Source organism: Apteryx mantelli, chromosome 16, assembly GCF_036417845.1.
Source record: "Apteryx mantelli isolate bAptMan1 chromosome 16, bAptMan1.hap1, whole genome shotgun sequence".
NCBI classification, from domain to species: domain Eukaryota; kingdom Metazoa; phylum Chordata; class Aves; order Apterygiformes; family Apterygidae; genus Apteryx; species Apteryx mantelli.
Window position 1 is genome coordinate 6,212,888 of NC_089993.1, and position 15,622 is coordinate 6,228,509.

Here is a 15,622-nt window from a genome sequence, read left to right on the forward strand (position 1 = left end):
TGATGTTTGAGACTTATTCTTCAAAGCAGTGATGTGATTCTAATAGTTTTCGGATTTTTTGAACCCAAGTCAATGGATATATTTTACTGAGATGAAGCCAAGAATCCTTAACAAAATCAAAAAGGTGTAGCAGGAATGTTACCCTGGTAAGGATTCAGACATGGGCTCAGTTCCTCCTCAGAGTAACTGAGGTGACTAAGGCACTCCACTAGAGGTGGGAGGTTCGCATTCAAATCCACTTTCTTTCAGGTTGCTGTTTTACTTACTGTTTTGTGTATTTCAACCCTGCTCAAAAGAATGTACTTGAATATTCAAAGATATATTTATAATTGGGCAGGAGTGCTAGGATGACATGCATAAGACATGCACTATGAATATAATAAAGGGGAATGTTATTTCCAAATAACAACCCTTCAGTAAATGGCATAGTTTCCCATGTTTGTGCTGTCATCATTGTTTCGTAAAGAATCAGTAAAAGCAAAAGAGTTCAGTGAAAACATGAATTTGAATAACTAGCTCTAGGTAAGCTTTCTAGAAGTACTCAGAGTAGCTGTATAGGATTAAAAAGAAATCTTCACTTATGTTCTGGTAAGTCACTGACCCATTATTTTAAGACCTGTACCGTAGCTTTGTCTACATCAGCCAAGTCCTTTAAAAGAAATTTCAGTTGGGTCACAGTATTGCCATAGGTTATATGGATCTGAGCTAACTTTGGTTCATCTCATTTTAATGTGCTTGATCCAAATAGAGATGATTTAATAAAACCCCACAAAGTTCCCTAATATCAATTAATATCACATCTACTTGTCGTACAAATACCATGCCTGTCTTATTTTTATCCAAATAGCAATCAATCAAAATTTGCCTTTGACAGGATTTTGTCTACTTGCTATCATAATAACGAATAGTTCTTTTTTTACCGTTTCCCGGAGGGGGAAAAAGTGTTGGGGGGGGGGTATAGACATGCTGAAAATAATTTCCATTTTTACCACTAAGATGACTACGGAATTTTAAATGTCTTTTTAATTTGCATATAAAAGTGGTTTGGTAAAGCCAGCTGTGGAGTCAAAGAGTGACTTCATAGGAGCTCCACATACAATTCCATCTGGGAATTCCAAGGTTTAAAAAAAAACAACCAAATCCTATAATCTGGGATGTTGGGGAAGATCAAGGTAGGATGCAGTTTGCAATTCTCCTGGCCCCACTTATGTGAGAAGGTCCCACTTCTGGAGAAATTTGTGGCCTCTTTCTTATCTATGGATCTCCCCATACCAATTCTCAGCAGATAAATCCTCCACAAAGCCTTGTGCTGCCTGGCTTGTACAGGAAGAAGGAGCCCTGCAGGAAGTTTTATTTTTGTATGAGTGCACTCAGAGAAGGAACTTTCTGTGAGGCCTAGAAATAGATTCAAAAAAATTTCTCAGAAGTGAAAAATCCCAATTTGCATCTATTCTTTGCATATTAATCTTGGCGCAAGGGAGGTAGATCTTCTTTTCATTTCCACAGTTCAGTTTATGCCAGCAATTTGCAACGTGATCGGAGGCGTCTCTCCAGGAAAGCCTATCTTCAGTCTAACAATTTGCTGATTCAGCAATAAAAATATATTAAAAACATATCCTTAGTTTCCTTTTTTTTATCATTCCAGTGGTGAGTCTAGGGGAGATAACACAAAAATACAGGCTATTTTGGTCACTAGCAGTAGAGTGATGTAATTTTACATTGCCCGGGAAATTAGTGTTGGCAAGTAAGGTGTTGTCGTTAATTGTAACCTGGGAAGATCCATTAGTGAAACAGTATTTATTTTTCTCCCTAGTGATTAAACCTATGAACTAGAATAAAATTAAGTCTAATACAGAGTTTTGAAAATGAGAAATGCATGTTTTAGAGTAACAAGGCTAATTATTTCATAAAATTATTTGAAAGAAAATATAATGCCTAAGTGGAATTCTACAAATCTAAACATTAATTCTCAAAATATCTTTTTGTGACTGTGAAGTTTTGTATAGGGTAACCCAGAGGGGATCAAATTAATCTGATTACTGAAGTACATAGTGAAAACGTTTTGAATAGTCTTGCAAAAGCCAACAGGTTGCTTAGGTACCTGAAGTTCTGGAAGTCCGGGTTCTACCTTTACTTATTAAAGTAATGCTGGTAAGGAAATACCAATAAAGGGAAAAGAGAGAGGGCTTCATCTTACCCAGCTTTACTCCTCAAAAAAAGAGCATGTGGAAGCCTCAATCAGGCTTCTTCCAGAATAACTGGTCAAAAGACCCTTCCAGGCACTGATTCATCCCTTCTACTTTACCGTTGTATTTTAGGGTCAGATGAAGCTCTACTACTGTGTCACCCCTAGCCTCTAAACTTTTTCTCTCCATTAACAATAGAAGGGGCTAAAAGGGAGTTTTAGACCAGATGCCTTAAATTTTGATGGCTAAAGTTAAGTGAGACAATACTGATCCTAGGAAATCAGTAGCCCTGTTGGGATCAATGTTGCAAGTCATGTGAGATGAAGAATGATCCAAATGTTGAGAATTAACCTGGCACTTAGCGCAAGTTCTGTTTTTGGCTTTGCCAAAAACTCCCCATGTATCCTGATGGAAGTGACTTAGTTACTGCTCGGCCAACGTGCTGCAGGACCTGGGTGCCACGTATTTGAATGAAGTGCCTAAGTCTCTTGGAGGATGTGGGACATAATGTCTCTGTTCTACATCTGTACAAGGAGGAAAAACACTCTTCCATTTCACAGAGGTATCGTAAGCATAAATTCATTTTACAAGCTTGTAGTAAAATATGATGGTAGCAAAAAAAAAAAGTGAATGAAATGTATGAACGTGGATCATAACCATGTCTCCCTCACTGTTTCAAAGACCAGACATTCTGCTGGTTTTGACTCAAAAAAAGGACAGAAATTAATCTAGAATATATTTCAAATTTTTGTGATGATTGTGTCACTCTGGACTGGAAAAAATAGTATTCCGTTTGAATACTGAACGACACTATAATTTCTTTTTTAAGTTTAGAAAGAGGATTTTTAAAGCATATTTTGATGCTGTTTAGTGTATCTTGTTTATGCATCAATGTAAACTCTTTATACAGTAATCGTGCACTCATTGAAAAGGAAAGGGAAACTTTGGTAATTTTAGTAAAGCTAGATTTTAAGCCATGCCACTCTCTGACTTTTCTTTAAAAGGAGAGGAAAAACATTCCTAAATTTGACAATTTTAAACTGGCCAAAAGTAGTCATATTTCAATACAACAAAACACTGTATGATTTAATAGTAATCATGGCAAGCAAATGTTGCCATATTTTATGCAATATTTTGCATTATTTTGCATATTGCCTTATGTTCTCTATTTCATTAAAAAATAGTGAATCTTTCCTGTGTTATGGTATGGACTTTTCCTTTCTCTTCTTAGAGATTCACAAGAAAAGAGATGATAAATCTAGTGTTACCTCAGGAAGGAATGCTGCCAGAGACTGAAGAGCCTCCTGATGTGGTTGTGTTTGCAAATGGTATTTCTCCACGAAACTCAAAAAACTTCTCATTTTTTTTGTTTTGCTTTTATTCTGTTTGCATTTATTTAAAGGAGGGGGGGGGGCTTCTCCTCTTGCTTTTTTAAAACAAAAAAAGCTGAATCTTTAATTGCTAGTTGTGATAAATCTTTTAGAAATACATGAGATTATTGATAATACGTTGCACTCAGAGCTCTTAATATTTTTGCATAAGTGATAACGGGTTGAAAGAAGGGGTTGAAAAGACTGATTACAAAACTAGAAATAAATCAATCAAATGATTCTGGTAATATGGCTCATATGCACAGTGTGTGATGTTTAGTTTATGACATCTGAATATCTCAAAAGCTGATTTATACTTCCAGTAATCAGTGTCCCTATCCATTAGCTTTTATAATGTAGAGAGATGTGTTACTGGTTTTCCCTGAATGATTTGTATTTTAAAATTACACAGCTGTCAATGAAGACAAAAACAAGGATGTTTTTAAATTAATAACTTGAGTGTAGAATTATCACCATAAATTGGTATTGGTACATATTATTATGCATTACAGTGTTTTATTACACTTTCTATTTTTGGATTTTTTTGGATTATATGTAGGCCAAGCAAGTTTTTGGTCAGCTATTATAACTATTTGATCATTCTCTATGTTGGTATTTTTGCAGAACGTCACAGAGTCAGGTATACTCTACCCCTCAAAAATCCCAGCTCTGCGGCAGAATATATATTTGTATGAGGTGCAATTCCTTACGTGTTTACAGCAGTTATCAGATTATCAGAAATAATCATAAAAATATTACGTCTGAATGTTAGTAACAGCTTTGAAGCTAACAGGAGTTTTAGCACTGAATTTGATAGGATTATGTTTTCATTTCTGATGTTTCAAATTAAAACTACTGTTAAATCACTGAATCCAGATACTTTAAAACAAGCGGCCAAACAGAAGAAGCCAAACCAGAATCCCCACCACCTGGGAGCTGGGAAGCGAGCCGGGCACTCGGGAAGGCGCCTTCAGCGGCAGCGCGCTCACGAAGCGCGTGCAGCGCTCCGCGTACGGACCGAAGCCAACGCGTTCGCGAGGCGCCGCTGCCTGGCGGGACTGGAAGGGCGCCGGGCGCTGGGGAGGGAGCGGGGCCGGCTGCGTGCCGGGGCTTGGCTGCTGCTGCGGCCGCCGCTGGGCCGGGACGCCGCCCGCTCTGGAGCGCTGCTGGGCGCCGCGTGGCGCCGGCGCGAGATCCAGCCGCTCGTCCCGCTCCGGCCCGGCCCCGGCTGCTGCGGTACCTGCACCTGAGGTTGACTGTACGTAGCTTTTCTCAGTTCTGGGCGTATTTTGTAGGGTATTGTGTAACCCTGTGCGCCTACTGACGGCATTTTGGGTTTTGTGGTTGTTCTTGGGGACTTGAACGAACAGGACAGGCTTAAGCCAAAGCGGACAGGCTCTGCTGGTTTGAGGCCCAGAGCGGCAGCTGATGGAAAGGAGGGTTTTCACGGCCAGACAGATGCCGGGTAGTGGAAAGCTCATGAGCTGGAAATGAGTTCACGTTCTCAGCTTTGATTAGCGCTTTGGTGTCAGTTTGGTTACCAGCTTGATATTCAACTGAATTGAATCGGGCCAAAAAAAAAAAAAAAGAAAAAAAAGGAAAGTAATTCTTGGGTTCATGCAAGGGAAATGCGATTATGATTTCTTACCGTCGCTTTTAAAAATTCTTTGGTGTGTTTTTTTGGTTGATTGTTTCATAATTTGGTCTTAACATAGTTAAAGGGAGTCAGTGGCGGTTTAGGTAGGGGAGTATTCTTTTGATATTACTTTACAAAAAATATTTCAAAAAAGAAAAAGTTAAGTTAGTATGGAAAGCTACAAAAGTAGTGCCACAGCATTTTTTCCAGTAAGCTTGGTACTCTTTGCTGAGTTTTGCACTATACAGCCATTAGCAGGCTGGTCAATGCATTGCTTTATGAGGCAATTATTTCAGCATACTCTATTCAAAATACACATTAGAACTTAACCTTCTGAATCCTGAAGTAGCGTTTTTATCACCCAACATTAGAAAAGAGTTGAAGTCAGCAGTTTCCCTTTCTTTTTATGATCTGGTATCATTAATAAAGCATTGTGCTGGTAGCTTCTTACACTTCTCCGGGATAATTTGTGACACAAGAGGTGCTACTGTGATACAGTTGTCTGTTGACTTATTCAATAGCAGGGGAAACATAGAAATTGTTTAAAAATAAAAATGAGTAAGTGGGAAAAAGAGCTCTTAAAACAAATGTAGGACTGCTACATAGCATATTAGGCCTGCTGCTATTGGATATGCACAAGTAGAAATGGGAAGTTAATATGGAATTTCTAATTAGGGTCACATGCTAATGAACTCGCTCTTCATGTTAGTTTTATGCCGCTTCAGAAATTTTTTATCATATGCTTAAAAATTTATGGCCAGAAACATTAATGAAAATGAGGCGTGAATTGGAAATTGTGCTATTATGGAGATGAGTGTGGCCGTGGCTAGTCTGATTTCTAAGGAGGGATCCTTTTATTGCCTTTTCTTTTTTTTTTTTTTTTTTAAGGAATGAGAAATGATACACGTGAAATTAATGACTAGACATATTCCTTGCCCTGACTTGGCCAGCATTATTATATTTGAAGTTATAAAATTTGAATTTAATAAAATTTTGAATTAATTATAAGGAGAATTTTAATCATAATTGGCAGTAATTTTAGGAATAAAACTTGTAAATTAGCAGAAGTGCAAAACTAATATAGTAAAATATGTTTCTATGTAGCTATACATGTGTATATATAAAATACACGGCTATGTATATAAATATAGACACACACATATAGTGAACATCTTTTTTATACTGACTTTGTTGCTAAAGGCTATCTCCTTTTCTTGCTGTTTGAATACAGAATTGCTTTTAAGTTACATGGATGAATGTTTGGGTGTAAATTTTCCACAATTGGCATTTTTGTCTCAGGTATCTTATATAAAATCAATTCAACTTCCTATTTAAAATGACAAAACCCAGAACACTACCTGTTGTATTGTTTCTTCTGGTCCCGCAAAAATTATCATGCAATCTTGTATAAAAATATATTGAAAACATCTGGTAGTCTATCTAGCTGGAATTACCTTTGGAAATAGTCTAGTAACTTTTGACAGATAGGCTTTACAAGGATATCGATTTCACTGCGGCTTCATCATGGAAAACTGATGAATGGTCAAAAGCTGAAAGTGATGTAAAACCGGGTTTATTTTTTTATATGAAATGCACGTAATAAAATAAAGTAGTCTTGTAAAACTTAGTAAGGTATGCCCTTGTGAAAACATTAGAGTTAAAAAAAAAGAATTTTGCCACATTTCAGTGTTGTGGATTACTTGGCCTAGGGGCACTAAAAGTATTTCTCATCTTACTAGAGATGGACATACAAAGGAGCATATTTATTAAAAACAAAACAAAACAAAACATATTTTGCTAATAATTACATGATATTTGTGAGAAGATATGCTTGAATAGAGTGCTTTATAACTGTTGGGTTTTTTTTTTCCTTTTGAAATAGGCTATTAATACTGTAGAAAAAACAATATGGGAAAAATATTGTTTCCTTGTTCCAATAACAAGGAAAAATAGACAACAGAAACACAAATAACTGAAGGGACATGTAACATGGGAAACAGGAACTGCAATTTGGATGAAGAAATATCTTTTTTATAGAGTTGAAGAAGTGAATAGGAAGAATCGGAAACAACATTGGCCATCAGTGTTGTACTGACTGCAATAAAAGGAAGTAAGGGAAATATAGGAAAAAAAATTGATTTCTTTCTGGACAAAGTAATTACTTTACTGGTCAATTAAATATAAACACAATGAGAAGGTGTTGAAGTTCGACACTTGTGTCTGTTCTGCAGAACATTCATTGCTTGCTGTGTGTGTAAAATCCCTGAAAGGCTTCTGAGGTGCATGTTAATCTAGAGTCCAGTTAGGTGCCAGCACGGCAATCAGAGCGCACAATGGCAAACATTGGCTGCAGACAACTCTCTTTGAGTGCTGAAGAGCTGCAAGACTGATTCAGCAAGAGGAGAGCAATTTCCAAGCTGTTTCTGAAGATTCAGCCAACCCTCCTCAATTGCCAGTCCTCCAGCATAGGAGGTGTCGTGCCACTTAAGAAATGTCATCAATTTAAACTATTACAGAGAAGGACAAATGAGAGAATGGAAAGAAAAATTTGCAATTGGAAAATGCTATAACATAACGTACCTTGCCCCTTCCCCTCCGATTAAAAGTAGCAAATGTGGATTAAAAAAACAACAACAGTTTTCTGCACAATTCTCTAAATGTTGTTCTTTAATAGCGCAAAAAAGCAATGTCAATTTTGGGCAAGGTATCTTGACCAAACAGACAAGTGCAAGTAGTTCACTCTAAAAGAAAGTATACTTTAGAAACACTATAGGATATATAATATGGTTTCCAAGATAATGAAATAATCTTTCCATTGCACTTGGTGTGATAACCTAGATTAGCACTGGATTTTGGGTGCCATGCTCAACAAAGGGGTGAGCCAATTGGAGCAAATCCAGAGAAGTGCAACGAGAATAAGCAGAGCAAATCCTACAAAATACAATATGTGGGAAAAAGTGAACCAGTTGTTGTCTATTTACCTTCTCTTACCCATGTCACTTCATAATTGTATCGTATTTCCCCTCTATCCTCTCTCTTTCAGACTGAGCATTCATTTTCTGTTCAGTCTTCCCTTTTATATGAACTGCTCCATACTTTCAGTTACCTTTGCTGCCTCTGATTTGCATTTTGATTAAATGAGGAACAGCAAATGAGTGACTTGTTGAAGGCTGCACAGGGAACTCAAGTCTCCAGACTTGAGACTTTGAGAACTAAACTGTTCTTCTCTAAGAATGTAACAGAAGACATATACTAAGAAAAAAGATTAAAATATGAAAAGAAATAAAGAAGAGAAAAAAAAAAAAGGAAGTTGCCCCACCTCCAACAAAAGCCAACGAGTAGACCAGTAATACGCTAGATTCATACAATGAATGATCAGAGTCAGTACATAGGAAAAGAGTGTAGCAGTTTGACGAGTAAGCTGGTTGCTGGGCAAATACAGCATTGAGAAGATCTTGAATGAGAAAACAGCAGAAATAAGTAAACGACGCTATAAATTCACTGTGTGCAGGGAAATCATTCTGGCTGGATGTGCTATCTGAGGGGTGGTGGGTTTTTTTTTTCTTCACAAATCCTGCAGTGAAGAAATAGCACTCTATTTGTCTACATATATTAATGTCTTATGATGTGAACTGATGCCTTCCTTGTTGCAATGTAAGCAGTTATTACAGTGCTTCTGAAAGCCTAAAAAATTGTGGTTCACCTCTTATAAAACATATGAAAATATTATGAAGCGATACTGATAATAGGGTTCACAGTGTTGTCTCGAGCACAGCGCAAGGGCAGGTTTCATTCAAGGAAGAGTGCCAAGTGGAATTTTTAAATAGCAGATGTAATATGAAATGGAAGGAGGAACAGAACATGAATTCTCTTGCAATGTCCTCTTTTCTTCAATCGCTGTTTTTGATTCATAGGGTCCTCTCTGAGCAGTGAAATGGATACAGCCATAATGTATTAAATCAGGAAAGGTAACCGAAACTAACAAATTAATCTAAGATTTGTTTGAGCCGTTTCAAGGCTAACGGAAGAGATACCCGCTCCTTTGTATATCCTGGTGTTCATAGGCTACAGCGTGTAATAGGATGTGGTGTGGGCTGCAGTGCTCTGCGAGAGCTAGTAGAGGCATTTTATCTCCACCCTCACGTTTGTTTTTGCAGTACAAGCAGGCCAGGCTTTTCAGGACTGTGAATTTCACTTGTGAGAGGCCTGACCTGCACTTTTCCCTTCTTGGAAAGGCTAATGGTGCTTTAATAATGCCCGGTTCTTTGGCTTTTGGAGTGTAAAACTTGCATTTGGTTCCAAGAACAGGCAAACTTTGGGATAATTTTCCTGCATCTTGTAGGTTTGCAGACACATTACCTTTACCTGGCTAGAAATTTTGGCAATCTGAGAGCTTCATATCTAGAAGCTCCGGTTATGATGAAAAGAGAAGGGCAAACCTGCAAGGATCAAAGTATTTTAAAGCTAGAATAGAAATAAAAAGAAAAGTATGAAGCTTTGTGGGAAAGAAATGTGCAAGACCTTCATGCTGTGGCTTTATTTATTAAAAATCTGAAGTATTGGATTCTTGCAGTGCAGAAGAAATACAGAAGAATATAGACTCTGAAAAGAATCTATATTGATAGAAAAGAATATATGAATGGATTGAAAGCTGGTGTGTAATACGATCAAAAATTATGAAGTGTGGGAATGTTTGGGAAAGGATATTGCATCTTGATTTTGAGAAGATGGTTGAGAAAAGATGCATTTCCCATTCAGCTTCTTTGTAATCATTTGAAACTCATTGTAATTAGCAACGGCATAATTTAGCAAGCCACCCCTATTTTATTAAGCATACTTGATCCTGACTTAGTGTATTGTGAAATACTAGACAGTAGTTATGTGATGGCTATTAAACCACGTGAGCTGGTTTGGACCAATATTTCTTTTCAGCATTTTGGAGTTATGATTATTTGAAACCTTTAAGCATTGATGAATGTAATGAAGTACGTTGAGTTGGGGCTTGTAATTGCCAGTGGGAAGCATTCCCCGAACCCTTCCCTGCACGGAGAGACCAGGGAGGAGGCTCTCGCGATGCGGGTACGATACTTCAGGCAAACCAAGGACTGTTAACTCACGTCAGCTCAGACTTTTGAGATTGAGGGCTCTCACGCTCTGCTGTGAGAGGAGTCTCCCGGCAGACTGCTAACTTACTGCTCCGCACCGTATTTAGAACTCCAGCCTTTTTTTTTTTTTTTTCCATTGAAGTTGTTACAATATTGCTATTTATTGATTTCTGAAATATACTTTTGTAGTTGATTTTTTGCATTACTTTTGCCTTTCTATTCCCCAATAAGAAATTGTTGCTCATAGTTTCAACAAAATACTTTTATACGTTTGGAATGTGAGGCACTTATGAATACTACCAAGTAAAAGCTAAAGCAAGTTGATGTGAAGATGTTACAGCACATTATTCGATAAGGTAACTTAATAGGGTTGGAACTAGCAGGCTTACCCTTAATGGTATTTATAAAGTATGGCTTATTGTATCAAACTGCTGCCATGAAAAGTAAGGAATTAAAGAGCATGCATCAGACATTATATACTTATAAGCCAGTCTAAGATTTGTTTTATGTTTTTTAAATTTGTTAGTAGGATAACTAATTGCAAAGTTTTAAATTATTTATAGGCTTGCAATATAAACCATATTAAAAGTCATTGTAACTTTAAAACATAGACATCAGCTGTAAATGCAGTTATTAGTCAACTCATCTCACTGCACAACTGATGCAAACTGCAAAATTATACTGAAGCAGGTTTGTAGAGTTGCTGTTTTCTGAAGCAAAAATCCACGAAGAATGTAGTCAATCCTGATGAGGCCATGCTTTGTGCAGATCAGTAGCAAATCAAGGTGTGGATTTGGTGGTGGTCCAAAACTACAGCTCTTCCTGTTACACCTGCCGAAGATGAATGACCAAGCTCCTCACTTTATTGCATTTTTAGAGATACAGACATATTGCAGTTTCGATTCTGCAGCATGAGTGAACAGGGATGGATGCAAGTAGAAAACATACCTTGGGACATTCTGATCTGTTCTTTTAGTGTAAGTTAATTTTTTCTCAGTTATTGTCTTAACAAGTCGGTAAGACAGAAATTGCCTTTTTTTATAGCACAAGCTAACCATGCCAAATCAGGATGGGGAGTGAAGAATTAGTACCTCTGAGTTAGCTTCAGTATCACGTGGCATAGACATGATCATGTGGTCCACAGTCTCTTTAGTGGAGTTCTGTCCCCAAGTCATCCAGATATAAAGTCTTTTGTGAGTTAACCTCTTCTGGGTGGTTAAGCTGTTCATTAGCTGAGAACTGGTGGGTTAAACTTTTTTAGTGATATTATATCTTTTCGTTTTGAACTTAAAGAACTAATGTCTGAAGTATTTTGAAATAATTAATGGTTTTGAGCTGAAAGTGTTGGAAACAGAAACCATTTCTAAGCTAAGACTAGCCTATTTCTGTCTCTAAGACGAGATTTATTTGCTGTACTGTTATTCTAGCAGCTAACACACGTATGCATCTATACATATATAGTAGTCACAGAAAAAAAAACATAGAAAAAATACTGAAACAGAACAGCTTGTTAGCTGAACAGATTTTATGCTTGATTGAAACACACAGAGGAGATTTAGGTAGATGCTGGGCTACCACGCTACAAGCTTAAAGACTCCCTATACTGTGTTACTGGTTCTTTTCTAATTCAAAATCAAGCTACTGTACTGCACCAATAGATTTTTGGGCTTATATTAAATAATGAATTTTCACAGTACATGCCATAAAATGAATTGGCAGATTTTGTGAGTGATTGGACTGTAAATCTGAAATGAGACTCCCTTCGTCACAGTTTCAGTTCTTCCCACCAACTGTTCAAACGCCTCAAGTGCCAGAACGGATTAGAAAGCCCTGTGAGAAAGGGTGGCAGTTCTGCTGATGATAGTGAAAATGCAACGCTATTTTTTCTGCTTTTAACTGAACACCATGAGCACAGTATGAAGCTTTACATTTTACAGTCTTAGCGTGGGTCATAAGAAGATCCTATTACGATGCATCGGTTACCTTTATGTTTATAATCAGAGCTAATGCAATAAAGTAATATCCCGCAGGTGTCTGCCCAGGTGTCAACTGATTGGTTTTAACCCTGTTTTCAAGCATTTCTTTTTGTTATACCTTAAGGAATGAAACATAACTGAGTAGTGTACAGGAACAGAAAAAAATTTAAAGTAGTAGTATACCTTAAAATTACATTTTCCTGACTATCTGATACCAGCACAATTTTCCAGTAATACAGTTGTGTTTTAAAAAAATCTTTCCTTTGTTAGTCATAAAATGAGTTTATGTTCCCAAAGACATTGTAGGAAACAGCTGTCGCTAAAATCTAAGTGTGCAGCAGGAGGCAGTTGATGGTGGCTCTTTTAATCATGTAATCCCAGGACATAATGCTGTTAAAATGCTTCAGTTAATAACAGAAAGGGCCACCAACTTTATAAGACTAACAAAATGCTGAAGCCCAGAAAAGCCACAGATCTTACTTTTACTAAGGTATAGGTTTAGCAGTAAAGACAAACATCATGCAAAAATCAAACCAAGATCATCAAACTCCTTTGCATTTTGGAGAACAGGAACAAAGAAGATCATGAAAACAAAGTTTCCGCCATATGTATATATTACACTGCTGCTGAAACAGGTTGGTTTTCTTTTTGATACTAGTACCTTGCAGGTGAATCAGGTCTCTAGCTGACAGGTTTTTTCCATAGAGCAGGCTAAAATGGCTTTCTGTGCCTGAGTTCTGGAACAGACATGTCAGCCAAGAAAAATCACAGTGGCACAATATACCCAAGTTTCTTAGTAGCTGTGTGTTGTTCTGTTTGACTGCGCAGCCCATGCGCTCCTTAATAAACGTAGTGCACGCTGCGAGCTCTCGTGTGCTTCCGTTGTTTCCCTTCTCTTCAGCAAGGGGAACAAGTAATGTTTGCTCTTAGGTGATGAACTGGATGTACTGCTAACTCTGTAAATTAGAAGATACACACACGCGCACACACACACACACACTTGTCGATCTCAAGTTTAAAATAAAACTTGATATAAACATGATATAAATAGCTGTCATTTCAGCACACTTTTACCCTTCTGCTTACCAGATGTGGTAAGTGGAAGGAAGATACTTACATTAATTTAGAGAGATTTCTCTGGTTATGTTAGATATTTTGTTTGAGATGACTATTGAGGAGTGAAAAACAGTATGTGTGTCATTTTATCTAATCCAGTAAAAACTGTACCAAAAAAGCACTTTTATATTAGCCACTAAGCAAGCAGTCAATCCCTGATGTAAACTTTTAACATAAGATGTAATCTTAGCTTTTTTAGAGTGACACCAAGAAGAGTTCTTAGTTTTGTTTTAATATAGACATTTATATATACTAGATAGTGTAGATTAAGCACCTGCAGGTAACTCATGGGAAAATAAAGATAATAGTTAAATAGTTGTTCGCCTTGGTGAAATACTAGTTTGGAAATTATTTTGTTATTTTTTGAGATTGTCTTCAGTGTCCTCACTTGTGCCATCTGTATGAACATGTAGTTAATGTACTAATTTTCTCTCTCCCCCTTAACAAAATGCATTAAATGTTAGTAACTTAACGGGTTCAGGAAAGGAGATGCTTTATGTTGCTCACTGGCTCAGAATTTTCCAGCTTTGATACTTAGAATAGTCATCTACACCTATATTTCATCCCTAAATAAATGATCTTGCCTTTAGAAATGCTGTTCATCAATTATATTTTATTCCAGTGCTAAGTACCAACAGTTACCTGGACACGAAAATTAAATTCAGTAATTTTTATCCATAAATGCTTATAATATGGTACCCTGTTTCTGAACTGAAAACTGACTGCATTTGGTGTACTGAAATGATGTGCATTTTATAGGTAGATATCACACTTATGATGTAACATCTTTTCTCTTTTGTTTTGAAAAATGAGATTTTATTTCAAGCTCTCTCACATAAGCACGCCAAGATCTCTTCGAGTACGGTTTAGACATTAGTGATCAGTGTCCATTACATCATCCTAGGAGAGATGATTTTACCCTCTTTTGCAGGAAACACTGTAACTTACCCAGTTATGCTGTCATCCTGATTGTTTAATTACCATGCAAAGCACTGATTAGGCTTAAATTCAAACAAATAGATTGTGTGTTGTCTAAAGTATATGGATCCAAAGTTAGACCAAAGTTCTTTTGAAAATAGAACTAATAATGATTAAGAGCTACTTTTTTCCCTGCTGTCCCGTTGAATTGATTGTAGGGCTACAAGGTGGGATTGGTTAAAATCAATTACTTGGAAAGTGACAAAACAGTACGTTACAGGAGGGATGATAATCAGCATGACAACAAAACGATACAAATGATCCTGACTACACCATTTAAAGCTTCTCGAGCATAACATCTTTCTGCTTTTTTTCCTTCTCCTCAAAGCTCTCAGCAGTGCAAGCAAATTAATCAGTAGCAAGTTTTCAGCTACATGGAGGAGAGCCTAAATCACTTCAAGATGTTCAGAATAAGAAATAAGGGAAAAGAGAAGAGGTGTAAAGGGCAGGAAAGGGTGGAGTAAAGACAAATATATACTAAAATGCCAATTAATGCATTTTTTTCTAAAGGCAAAAACAAAAAAGTTTTATTAGGCAACTCTTTGGCTATGCACCAACCTTTCACTGTGACCTTTGTGATACGTGTTGTTATCACTTCTTTCAAGGAATACTGAGTGCTTTCGTTTACAACTTGTACAAATGCCATAGTGAAGATTATGTTAAATTATGTTAAATTTTGGTTTAACCTTTGAATGTATGTTCTTTATTATATCATTCAAGTATCTTGCTGTTATTGCTGTTTATTTTTTGACTATAAGGCCAAGGATATCTAGTCTCTTGTTAAGGATTTCTTGTGGTACATGCTGAAAAGTCCAAAATGAAAACATGATCAAAAAAATTTAATTTCAAAGATGCTTGGAAGAAAGGAGTGCAAGGAAATGGTAAAGCATCATATTACCTAACATGGATTCTGGTTACCAGAAATTTAGAAGGAGAAACAACTCAGCAAATGTAAGGGGCAGCATGAAAGAAAAGCACAAAATGATGTATTTGAAAAATCTTAGAAATAAGCAGTGGACAGATGTCTGATGGAATAGAGAGGGAAGATGTAAAAATATGGCTGAAATGGTCTCAGCAATAGTTTAAGAAAATTGTTTGCAGCAGCAATCTGTTGTGAGTAGAGGAAAACAGCCAAGATGTGAGAAAATGGTACGAGTATAATTGGTGTGATGAGATATCAGGTAGGAGTTTTAATTTCTCTGGATGGGTATGGAGTGCTAGATGTTAATAAGGTTACAGAGAAAGAATCTAAAAG